A 13,847-nucleotide genomic window follows, 5' to 3' on the forward strand; every position below is an offset into this window, starting at 1 on the left:
TAAATAAAGACTTTTATTAATGATCAATAAATACTTTCTCAATACTTTTTAAATGTGACAACGCCGGTTTTTCCACTGAGGTCTTCATATATATATATATATATATATATATATATATATATATATTATATATATATATATATATATATATATATATATATATATATATATATATATATATATATATGTGTGTGTATATATATGTGTGTGTATATATATATATATATATATATATATATATATATATATATATATAAATCTATTTGATCGCAAAGCAGACAGTATTAAAAAGTTGACCTAAAGCAGACACTTGAAATCTTGGTCCTAAAAACAAAATATTAATAAAGTTTCTAGTAAAAACATATTATTTTTGCTTTAGAAAACAAATTCCGTTATTAAACTTACTTAAAATACAAAAAAAGTAAATAAAAAGTTTAATGTCTGCTTTACGTAATATTAAGGATAATTTTCATACTATAGGTCTGCTTTACGTAAAATTTTACGCTATCTTAACGTAAAACGTACTTTTATTCAGTGTAGCGTTTTCTTATACTTTAGATCTCATTAATGGTATCTCGCTTGTGATTTTAATGCATTTGTAAAATTGTTTTATCAAATCACGAAGTTTTAAAGCTGCATATAAATAAATAGTTAAAAATAAGTCACTAATTTTTCCTTTACAGTTCGTGCAAAAATTTATTTAAAATTTTTGTAACTATTTTGTAAATGCTACAAATTAAAAAGGTTTTATTTCTATATTTTAATAATATTCGAATTTACAAAAGCCATTTAAAACAAAGATTCTTTTAAATAGTTTGATATTTAATAACATAAAATACAGCTACTAACTAATTAAAAATAATCACCGTCCTAGGGAGTTTTAAATTTAATCATGTAATATTTCAATATAATTAGGTCAGACCGTCATCAGACATAATACAAGTATTAAAAAGAAGATTTTGTAATTAAGAAATGTACCCGCAAGAACTCATTCCTATTTTAATGAGAAATCGTTCCTGTTTCTAGAAAATAGTTCCTGATGAAATAGTTCCAGTTTTTGAGAAAACGGTCCGATTTTTCAAGTAAATAATTAGTAGAGCCCTAATAGGAACGACTTTATTTTGGTACCAATATATATTTCGGTACTATTGTGTATATTTTGGTATATTGTGGTATATTTCAAATTTTACGCAAACAGCTAAGCCGGTTTAGCTATTTGTTTACAACTTACGTTAATAAATAGCAAAGCTTGAAAATATGATATTTAATTTCAAAACATCATAAGTGTAGTTTTTATGTACTGGAACTATTTTAAAACGAATGTCTATTAATAACTTTATTTTATATTGATCAATATTTATTTGGAAAAGTTAAATTTTAATTAATTTGAAATGAAAATGTAGGTTTATTTAATAGAGAATTTCCAACATGCAAAACTGTCGAGAATGATGTTATTAGTTCTTTGAAATAATTATAACGTTTTTATGATCATAAAAGTTTTATATGATACTTGTAAAGGAAAAACACTAGTTTGCATATCAATAAAATACAGGGGCGGACTGGGGCCTTGACGAGGCAAGGGAAAAATTTGAATAAGAAGGGCATAATTTAGAAGATAGGGCTCGTCGGGAGAAGCAATTGTTGTCAACTATCTTGCAGGACAAGGCAAGGGCTAAGAATTTCCCGTTTCTCTCAAGTGTTCAGCCGGCTTATGATTAAAAAAATGATGTTTTAATGAACATTTGGAAACTCAAACCAATCGCTTAGTATCATAAACTTAATATATTTATAAAACAATAAAAAAAATTGTTACAAATGATTTAACTTTTTATTTGAACTCTTAATGTTTAACCTGATTTTATGAGCTTATAAAAATGATGTTAATCAAAGTAAAGTAAATTCAGGAATTCAGTTCAAATAAAGGAAATACTGTTTACTGAATGCTATTTTTGTAAATATTACTTTTTTAATAGTACAATTGTCATATATTACTGATGTACAATACTTTTCAAATGTTTATTCCATATATAACTAATGTATTCCATATATCACTATATATCACTAATGTATAATAACATATTATTTTGATGTAAATACAATTACACTGTAAGCATAAAATGATAACATCGTGTAGAGATAAAATGCTGGAGGATGGTTTTAAAAAAACTTATAAACAGCATATAAATATTAATTTAACTTTTGTCTTATCTATCAGCAATTGTAGTTAATGTAACAATTTTAAAACAATTTGTTTGAACACTAAATCTCAATTAAGTTTCAGTCTAGTAAATAATAAACTGCTAAGGTATTAATTTTTTGGTTCATCAGTTTCTCAACTAAGAAAATAAGCTCCATATGATGTAAATAGACAAGAATTCAGTATAATAGAAATAGTTCTATTTATCTCAGAGCAGGCTGTGTGCTGTCATATCATTACTGCAGAATTTGTGACGACTTTTCGATTTAAGAAAAAATCTCCTTCATTGCTAATAAAATAAAAAAGACTCTGGAGAAAAAAGTAAGGGCATGAGCCTTTATAGTAACCTTCTTCAATATTTTAGTTTTTTAACATGTTGTTATTATTTATACTAGAATCAATATTCCAAACTTTTTTCAAAATATTCTCTTTGGTTCTCAAGATACTGAGGTTTGACTAAATTAAAAAAAAAATTAAATAAATAATCAAGTCTCAAAATCTAACTCAAAAACGGAGTTTCAGACAATTAGCGCCATCTGTGTGACATCATAAAACTGTCCCTGCCCTGGGTTTACGGTAAAAATTTATTTTTTCAAATGGGTATCGATCTTTCATTTACTATATTTATAAAAAATACCAGAGGGAATTTTAATACCATAAAAAAAAACCACATATATTTGAAATATATGATTTCAAATTTGTTTAAGAGCTGCCTTTTAAGAAGAGCTCTCCCGTAAGAATCAAGCAGAGCTCGATAATAACTAATTTTAGGTTTAAAAATTAGAGAAACCATTTTTGCATAGTTATTTCATTTTATTAATTTATATTAGCTATTTGAGACTTAATAAACAAAAAAACGTATATGGTAGACATAAGGCTTGTCTAAATGGCATATTTCAAAGTACTCAAAAACTGATTTTTCTTTTCTTTTAATATTCAATTTTATCGAAACACTTTAGTAGTTTATACTTTTTTTAAATTATAAATCTTAATTTGGTAAAATACCTCAAAATATAATATTAATTACATTATTTACGCAAAATAGATACATCTTCAACCTCACTCGACAACACAATCTAATTTATAAATAGCCTTTTCTTTCCATTGGGTATTTTTATACTTTAAGATAGTTGAACAAATGAAGAATATATATTAAAAAATAATAGACTAAGTCTTTTTTTTGATGAAAATTAAGTTTGAAAATCATTTTTTTGCGTACGTTTGAATCATGACGTTTAGACAAGCTATATGTCTACCATATATGTTTTATCGCCTATTAAGTCTTAACTAGCTAATATAAAGAAATAAAAAGAAATAACTATGCAAAGTTGGTTCTGCTGTTCTAATTTCTAATTTAACATTACTGAGTAAGTTTTCTTAAGTCACTATTTCAAACTTTTAAAGTCCAATATTTAGAGAATGTATAATTTTTTTTTTTGATAATTATTTCTGAATCAACTTTCTAAAATAAATAGCAAAACCATAATAAGTAAATAACAGTTGTAAAGAGTTACTATCGAAATCTGAAACATAAGTTTTTTTTTTATAATATTTAAATAGTATATAAACTTTACAATATATTAAAAAAACCCATAGTTATTTTTTATAAATATGCCGATTTTCAAGAATAAAATTTTACTGTACACCCAGGTCTTTAGCCATATTTTTATAAGATTAAAAATTAGTCATCAACAAAAAGATTAAAACGTTTCATTTCCAGAAAATTTAAAAAAAGTAAAAAAACTACCCCATGGTCATGCCATGAGGAACTCTGAAAGTTTATGTTGATATTGTTATTTCTGCTGTTTGATATTATATGCACTGCTTTCTGCTCGATAAATTATCTCTAAACTACTTCAAGTTAATGTTTTTTACTACATACAGAAGGAGTTTTCTTTGTATTATTTAAATGTAATAATTTATGATTTTAAAAGCCTTAAAAAACTAATCATAACTCCTAATATTAGGAGTTAATTACTACTATAAACTTATTTTCAACTATACAGTTAGTTATTTTTCATTATTTAAAAGTGTTATCGGGGCAGCTCATATTCAGATGTTTCTCAATATTAGGATTATTGGTTCTTACATTTTATGCAAACAAGTGATTTTTTAACAACCTAACAAGTTCAAAGGTTTTATGGATAAAATGCGTTTCCAAACAAGATTTCTTCAACATTTCAGTTTCTTATATATTAAAACTGTGTCCTTATGCCTTCTACTCTAAAGAAATTGTTTATTTATTTTCATAAAAGCAATGATTTGCTTTACTTCTAACCTAGTAAGGTAGCGATATCACTACAGCACCACGATGCTTTGACAAGTGATGGAGAAGGCGGGGGGGGGGAGGAGGGAAGGGGAAAGGATAACGTTGGGTTGCCTTATCCACTTTTGAAATCGCTCCGACCCCGCTAAAATATGCTATTTTTTATTTATTCATTAAATACAAAAATAGAGATAGTTTTTAAATAAAAAAAACTTTTTATTTTTCAAACAAAAAATCCAATCGCGGAAAATGTGTGATTTTTGACTGTTAAAATACTATTTTCGAAACAATATTCCGTAATAAAACAAAAACAAAAAATTGTAATAGTATATTATACTCCGTGTTTGAGCGATAGAATTTGCATAAATCATTTAACTCTAATAGCTAATACAGTTTTTCCACTATCATTGTATTTTACAATAAATTTTGATTTAATTAGCACTTTAACTGGATTTCTGCAGATATTAAAATTTCTCATGTAAAATCTATCGGTCGTCCAGAGTAAGAAACACCACAAGTCAGTGACTTAAGGTGTTTCAATACAACGCACGCTGTAAGGCCTGTTTTTTTTTTTTTTTTTATGGCTGCAAGCAACCACTAATAAGTTGGGAGTTACTAGAAAAAAGAAAGGAGTTATAGACCAAGAAAACGGTTGACAGAAGACTTAAAATGTTGAAGGTTGTATAGGAAAACATAAAGGTGGGAGTTAGTTCCAAAGGGGTAAGGTGCGCGGTAAAAAACTAGACGAATAAAAGTTTTTAGACCAGTCAAACAGCAATGAATTTTAGCTAATAGAATTAGGGATAATAGCTCCTTTGAGTATCAACCATGATAGTATTTGTTGAAAAGAAAAAAAGATATACCTTTTTAAAACAATGGAAAAAAATTTCAAGCTTAGTGGATAGGGCTGTTCCAACTACGTTTACAATGCGTTTTTGGACATTGCCTAGAATAATATAGGAATGTTAACAGTACTACGATAGTTGTTTGCAGTAAAAAACTGAGTTTTTTTGGAGTTAAAATTTACAAGTCACTATAAGCTTAAATCTGTTACAGAAGTGAAATTAGATTCAAGATCGGCTGCCGGTTCTATACGATTGAAAAGAAAAGACTTTTTGTCAGTACAGGAGTATAAAGTTGAGTCATTAGCAAAAATTTGTTTGATTTATTAAAAGAACTTTTATCTAACAAAAAAAAATAATCGGTGCTTGACTTATTTTAGTAACAAAGTGGCTTAAGGTTTTTCTGAAATGACCTGTTTATTTGTTTTATCGCTACGCCGCTTAAGCCGAACGTGGTTTTTGATTGTAACTAAATTAGCTCAATATTGTTTCTAGTTTTGATTTAAATGATTCTATTTAAATAATTGCCTAATGAAACAAGATAATTTTTTGTAGCGCTCTTTATTCAGAGTTATAAACTTATGTTTACTTCAAGGTGGTGGTAGTGTAATAATTTTCAAAGCAGTTTCCCCTCATGTTTAAATTGGGTGAGTCGTTCGTAAAGTTAACGAGGCATTACATAAGAAGTACAGAGTAAGTCCGGTAAATTATTTTTACGGATTATATATTATTATGTAAATTATACGTACGGATTAAATTATCTTAACAAAGTTTGCCACCAGACCAGTCCGGTATAATATTAAAAAAAAATACTTTTCAAGATGCTTTGTCAAATTTGTATTTTTAATGCTTTTAATAATTTTTTTTAAATTAAAGGCTAATTTTCAAAAATAATAATATACAAAAATAACAAAAGAAAAAGGTCAGGTTTATTTTCACAAAATAAATTTTACTTAATAGAAATAATATAACCAGACTAAATTATATATAATAAAATAATACGGGTTGCAATATTAAGTTGATTTCTAGATTTACAATAACACAATCGAAAAAAAGAAAGTTTAAAAAAAAGGTAAAAATAAGAGCAACAACTTGCTATTTAAAACGAAACTAATTAAGTATAAGCATTATAATTGTCTGTTTCGTAAGTACCTTCAACCATAGCATGAAGAAGACAAACAGATGCTGATTGCGACTGTCGAGGTGGTAGATGAACTGCAAAAATTTAAAAATAAAATCACATTTTTCAAAATAATTTGCAAAATTTCAATATATTAGTTGAAACACTTAAAGACTTTAAATAAACGTTACATACCCTCTTCAATTGATGACCCAGACCAATAAGGACTTCTAAGCAGCAATTTTACCAAGAAAACATTACAACTAATATAACCTTGTATAAAAACCAATGAGAACGGTTTCAAGAAATTTTCTGCAGCATTAATCAAAAATTTTTTTTAAACTAACGTTCAGTAGTAGTTAAATAAGAGTTCATGGCATGTAATAACTTTAAAATCCATCGCATTGTTCTAAAAATATGAGCTAGCTAAAATAAACATAAACTAGTTATGCACTACTACATTTGAAACAAAAACGATTTTATTATTTTCAAAAAAACACAAAAAAGCAAGACACTTTTTGTGTTTTTTTTTTGGTGCCCATATCAGGCCAAGGTTATCAAAACAGCTCATGTATGTTTAAAATTTATAATCTAATTCATAATTATACAAATAAAAGTATTAGTAATACAAATAAAATTTCGTGTTGAAATAGGAATATAAAAAACACCCTAAAATCCTTATTAAATGGTCTTTAGTCATGAAAAGTGAAGAATTTAAAAGTTAAAAGTCATCAACAGCACAAAGAATCGTAGTAGTTCAATAAATACTTAGTTAAAATTGTAGCAAAAATCAACAAATTTTATACAATGTTGTAAGAGTCTGTGAATGCAGAAGACAGGTTCTTGCATTGTAAGTCTAAGCGCAAGGCAAAACAAGATGTATACAAAGGGGTTAGATGTATACAAAGTTCAATCAAACAAACAAGATGGTATAAAATGAATGGAGAATTCAGAGTTGTGAAGCAAATAGTTACAAAATATATAGATTTTGTTAAAGGGTGACAAGATGTATACAAAGTTCTGACAAGATGTATACAAAGATGATAAGATGTATACAAAGATTTGACAAGATACCCTGACAAGATGTATACAAAGTTCAATCAAACAAACAGAAGGTATAAAATGAATGGAGAATTCAGAGTTGTGAAGCAAATAGTTACAAAATATATAAATTTTGTTAAAGGGTGTAGTAAAGGGCTAGATGGAAAAATATATACAAATAAAGTTTAAGTAAAAACAAGTTGGATGGCTCATTTTGAAAAATTGCTAAATGAAGAGTTTGAAATGATCAAGGAAGGCGAATAAGATTAGAGGACCAGAAGATAACAAGCAGTTATGTTCTGAAAATTTTATTGCAAAGACTAACACATAATGTTCATTATGTGTTAGATCTTTGCAATAAAATTGTTAAAATACAAATCCGGAAGATTTGAAGCATAAAATCAAGCCATGGCTGTTCTAATTATTAAATTTTAAAGGTTGGCAATCATATCATGCTTGCAAAACTTTTTCACTCTTGTAAAGAACAACTGCAAAAAAGATGTTGGATAAAAAAAATTAATGTTGGATGGTAAAGATGTGTAAATGTAGGGTGGTTTATATCAAGTAATAAACTTGCTTGAACAAGCGATGAAGGTTTTAGAAAGAACTATTGCAAGAACATACAACAATATAAGAAGCAGTGTGTGTACAGTAGCGTGCAAAAGTTTAGAAACACCAACTTTTTTTTAATTTTTTCTGCATAACTTTTCACAAACTTTTATAAAGAAGCTGAAATTTTTACCAAATGTGCTCTATATTATTTCAATTTAAAATACAAACCACAAAAGTTTTAAATTGAAAATTTAATTAACTTTTAATTGTTTTTTTGAAAAAATTGCGCTTCCACGCAAAAGTTAAGATACAGTATCATACCCTGCAAATAAATCATGTTTATGTAAACAAAAGCAAAATTTAAGGTCAAAATATTGGTGAAATTTAATAACTTAATTACTTTGAGATATTTCAAAGGTATTAAAATATAATTAATTGCCAAAATAATGGTAAAATTTTATAATACAATTACTTTGCAATATTTTAAAACCATCGGAAAAGCTAAGGAAGTTTCAAAGGAAATAAAGGAATTAATTATAAAAGCTGTGGGAAATAAAATGACTTACAGGCAGATTTCTGAATTTTACAATGTTTCTAAACCAGGAATAAGTCACACTATGAAAAGATTTTGTCTGCGCAAAACTATTGAAAGCAAAACTTGCTCTGGAAGACCCAAAGTTACAACTGAAAAGTCTGATAGATTATCAGTAAGGTATTCCAAAATAATACTCGCAAGTCTGCTGTCTAACTTAATGCAATTTCATTGCACAAACTGTAGCGTCAATACAACTAAACGTCAATTACGACAAAATAATCTCTATGGCCATTGTCCAGTTAAGATATCGCAAATACCTGCAAGAAATTTAAAAACCAGAACAAAATTTGCAAAAGATCATATTAGTTGGTCAGTTATTGACTGGTCAAAAGTCTTTTTTTTTGATGAATCAAAGTTTATGCTATAAAGTAGTAACAGAATTAAGTATGTTAGGGGCCCAGTAGGAGACAAATTAATCCAAAATATCAGTTACCACTGTTAATCATGGAGGAGGAAATGTTATGGTTTGGGTTAGTTTAGTATGACAATGTGGGTTCCATTTATCACTTAGAAGGTTTATGGTCCTGAGAGTTTATTTAGACTGATGTCTATATAAAGTCTCTGGTCAATGAGAATGTTATGCTTCCGATGCAAAGCATAAAATGACTTGCAAATGGATCTTACAACAAGATAATGATCCAAAGCATTGTGCCAGATCTGTTAAAGAATAATTTAAATCACAAAAAATCAAAGCTCTTAAATGGCCCTCACAAAGGCTAGATCTCAATCCTATTGAGCATCTTTGGGAGTACATTAACCAGAAATTAGTTGGTAGAAAAACAACTAACAAAGACCATTTATTTGCATTGATTAAAGAATATTGGTATAATATTCCTCAGGATGTACTAATTAAATAAGTAGATTCAATGCCTCGTCGTTGTGTTGCTGATTTAAAGGCAAATGGATATGTCACCAAATACATAGTGTTTTATTAAAACTATTTTATTGTTAAAAAAATTTCTATTTTGTGAATTTAGTAAAAATTTCAGCTTTTTTGAAATAAATATTATTCAAATTTAGTTGTTTCTAAACTTTTGCGCAGTAGCTTTCTCGAGAAAAAAACTACATGTTAATTAACCGTTCAATTTTGCAACTTGTGTGGCTTGTATTTTAAAATTGAAGTAATATAGAGCACATTTGGTAAAAATTTTAGCCTATTTATGAAAGTTTGTGAAAAGTTATGCAGTAAAAAATGAAAAAAAGTTGGTGTTTCTAAACTTTTGCACGCTACTGTATCAGTAAAATGCTGTTTGTTTTTAGGTCAGAGAAGGGGACAATAGGTGCAATTTCTATTATTAGGCAAGTTCAAGTTAGATTTTTAGTAAAGAAAACGGATTTGAGGATGAAATTTGTTAACCTCAAGCTTTGGACAGATTACTAAATGGAGGTCTTAAAGGCATTTAGATATTGGAGGAATGGCATTATAAGAAACATGCAACCTGTAGAAGTGAAGAAACAAGGACGCTAAAATAATGATGAGGATCATCATTATAATTGATTTCTAAAAATTATATATAAATGCTGATAACTTTTTGCAAAAAACTTTGTAAATAATCAAATAAAAGTATTTAGTGTTAGTATTCCTAAGAATACTAATACAGAGTAAGGGTATGGAAATTTAAATGTTGTACAGAAGCAAAGCAGCTTAGGTATTTATGCTAAAAAAACACAACATAAAGACCAAAAAAATAACTTATATTTAGAATAATAAAGAATAAAACCTTAACATTTATGAAATTCTGTTTATTCATATTGATAAAACAAATAAACTTTTGCCAACATAAAAAAAACATTAAGCACCTTCCTACAAACTAATCCCCCAAATATGTAAAGTTAATTTTTTCCTTTAGTTTCACATCAACATTTTCAAACTTGTGTGGTTCGGATGGTTGTCTACAGCAACATTTTAATGCCATTATAAATTATTTGAAACAATTTTTTACAACTGCATGCCCTTCCTGACGTTAATATGAAGCAGGTTGTACTGGTTTACATGTTATTAGTAGCAGAGTGACCTGATCTGAAAAATAGAAAGTGTATTAGGGATCGTATTATTTCTTTTGTTTGTGATATTGATTTAACAAATTGAATAGGAAAAGGAAAAATACTTCAAGCTAAAAACAAACTTAACCAAACAAATATTAGTCAAAAAAAACATTCAAACAAGTGAGATTAATAAATACAAGAAAAACATGGGTTTGATCATCTATGTGCTTGATCACCAATGCCAAAAATATGAGAAGCATAAACTAATAATGTAAAAAAATAAACAAAATAACTTAAAAGAATATATAGGTGGGTGATTTTTTTAAATAGAACACCCAGCATATTTTATTAAAAAGCTGAAAACGTGAAAATTCATAAAAAAAAACTAAATTAAAAAAAAATCATATTTTTTCAGAATCTTTTTTTCTGTCTTTTTATCTCCATTATTAGGGATTGCAATAATAGTTAACTAGTTTACAGGTAAATCAAACTGAAAATGTATAATTTTGCTACTGGTAATTTTACCCTTAATTGCTGGTAAATTTAAAGGAAAATATTATAAAATTCTAAGAAACAAAATACATTTATTCAATAAAAAACTACATGACTCATCTTTTCAATATAAAGTAAAAAAGTTATTTTTGTTTTGTTATTTTTCTGTTCCTAGTATTTTGCTGATTTGATATTTACTGAATGTGCACATAATTAATTTGTACTCAGCTCATATCATAAACATAATCTTTTCAAAATAAGTTAAAGAGGTAATAAAAATAACAAATTGCCTGTTTCATGGGAGAAAAAAATACATCTAGTTGCTGATAAATTATTCATTTTCAGTCTATTTTGTATAATTATTTAACATTTTTAAAAATATTTAATTAAATCATTTGTTTGGTGAGTTGTTACACTATCAACAGCCAAAGTTGGTTTGTTACTTGTTACATATTTGTTTGTACACCTTATAATTTAAGAGCACCGTATAGCGCTAAGGGTTATACAAATGTTCTTAAGTCTCTATACGATTCAATACATTTAGTACATCTATATACTGATAGATATACTCTTATCATGTGTAAACTTAAACACTCAGTGTGTCAATCTACAGCGTGACACTGCATCATGAAGTGTCCACCCCAATGTACCAACAACAATAACAAAACAACAACAACAACAAAAAGCAATATATTTACCAGAAATATATATGTTTTACATAAGAATGTTATAAGTTGCAAAATATATGTACAGTCTACATTCTGGATGGTTCACTCTCATATAGCTCAGCTAAATTGAGCAGAGCAACCATAAACAAAACAAAAACAATGCAAATAAAATAAACAATACACTCAGAAAGATGCTATTAGTCAACATTCATATTTATATGTTATATATCTTCTATAGTGAGATATCTTTTATCACCAGTAATTGAACTGTTATTTCTATTTATCTTAATGTAACAAGTAGTATTTTAATTTGGCTTTGAGGACATATTTTTTAATGTTGTTCAATGGGATTGATTTTAATTTATTTTGAAATCGATTTCAGTCCATTAATGCAGAGCATTTAAAGGAATGTTTACCTTAGGATATTGTATTATATGTTTGCACACTAAGTGCACCTCTACAAAAGTTTCTTGTAAGTTGACAGCTAATTGCACTGCTTAGTGTAAACCATTTATTAAATATAGGAGGTAGCTTTTTGTTTAGGCAGCTGTGAATAAATAAACAATTTTCAATTTTCATTATATCATGCACTTTTAAAATTTGTAATGCGTTAAAAGATGTGAATGTATGTGAATTTTTTTGATAGAAATTCGATAAACCTGACTACTTGTTTCTGAAAAATAAATAAGCGAAATACAATTATGTTTATGATAAAAGGCAATATGACTATTCCTATCAGTCAATATTGATATGACAGAAAGCAATATATCCAACCTATCAGTCAATATTGACTGATAGGTTGGGGTGGAGCAAGAAGTCTTAATTTTATTTATTTCTAACTTTATTTAGGAAGTCTTATACTCTTTATTTACATTATTTATATATATATATATATATATATATATATATATATATATATATATATATATATATATATATATATATATATATATATATATATATATATATATATATATATATATAAATATATATTTTAAATTACTGTAAAAAAAATAATTCATTTTATAATAAGCAACTTACCGACTACATTATCTTTAAAGAATTTCTTTGAAAATGTGTATGCTTTATTAAACATTAACATAAGGAAATATTTTAAGACAATTGTTCTTAAACACTTTATTAGATCATTTAAATTATAGTATGCATTAATCTATACTTTAACTTTATATTTAGCTAGAATTTGTGCAAGAAATCGTTCCTGTTTTAAAATGAATCGTTTATGTTTTTAAGGAAATCGTTCCTGATTTTCTCTAAGTCATCGTTCCTTCGGGTTTTTTTTTTCGGGAAATGGTTCCGGTTTTTTAGAAAACGTTCCGCTTTTTTCAGAAATCGTTCATAGGAACGATTTCTTTGGGGAAATCCTTCCTACGTTTTGAGAAATCGTTCTGTAAACATACTTATTATTATTGTTATTATTTTTATTATTATTATTATTATTATTATTATTGTTATTATTAAAACTATTGTAAAAACGATTTACGGATAATAAATAGCTTGTTTTTTTGTGTTGTTGTTGTTCGTCAAGGTTTGTTACCACATTAAAAAAAAATTAAAAATTAGGCTCCTGCAATTTATTGGCTGTCTCAACATTAGGGATGTGAATAACATTGCAAAAAAAAAAACATTTTTCTTTTGAAAAAGTATAGTTTTTTAAGTAATGCGATAAATTCATACTCATAAAATCTCCTTAAGGGGCAACGACCCTCAAAATTCAAAACTACACATAAAAAGTAACTTTTTCTTTAGTCACATAGGAAATATTATACTGACATTAAGAGTACCAAAAAACACATAAAAAGTTAGCTCGTTGCTATGGTAACCAAAAAAAATAGCTGAAAATACCACAAAAACTGTCTTTACGCCGTAAAAAAATAAAGACTTGTGAGTAAAGGAGTGTCAATGAAGTTTTGCAGAACTGTTCTAAATATCTAAATTTGTGATATGAACGAAGCAGATTTTTGAATAAATATTTTTTTCCATAAAAAGCTACAGACAAATTACGTTTTTTAAAAAAAGGTCAAAATGCAAAATAAAAAACTTATTAACTCAAAATCTTAAGTCATATTA

At 26.9% G+C, this 13,847-nt stretch overlaps 1 long non-coding RNA gene across 1 annotated transcript; it reads right to left on the minus strand.

Annotated features, from left to right (window-relative positions):
* Positions 1 to 6,310: 6,310 nt before the first annotated feature.
* Positions 6,311 to 13,054, minus strand: LOC136082338 (uncharacterized). Its single transcript, XR_010639608.1, has 3 exons — positions 12,801 to 13,054; positions 6,621 to 10,633; positions 6,311 to 6,520 (listed from the first exon to the last, which is right to left on the minus strand). It is a non-coding gene; the product is annotated as an uncharacterized LOC136082338 (long non-coding RNA).
* Between the last annotated feature and the right edge of the window lie 793 nt (positions 13,055 to 13,847).

The sequence above is a fragment of the Hydra vulgaris genome, chromosome 07 (genome assembly GCF_038396675.1).
Source record: "Hydra vulgaris chromosome 07, alternate assembly HydraT2T_AEP".
Lineage (NCBI taxonomy): Eukaryota > Metazoa > Cnidaria > Hydrozoa > Anthoathecata > Hydridae > Hydra > Hydra vulgaris.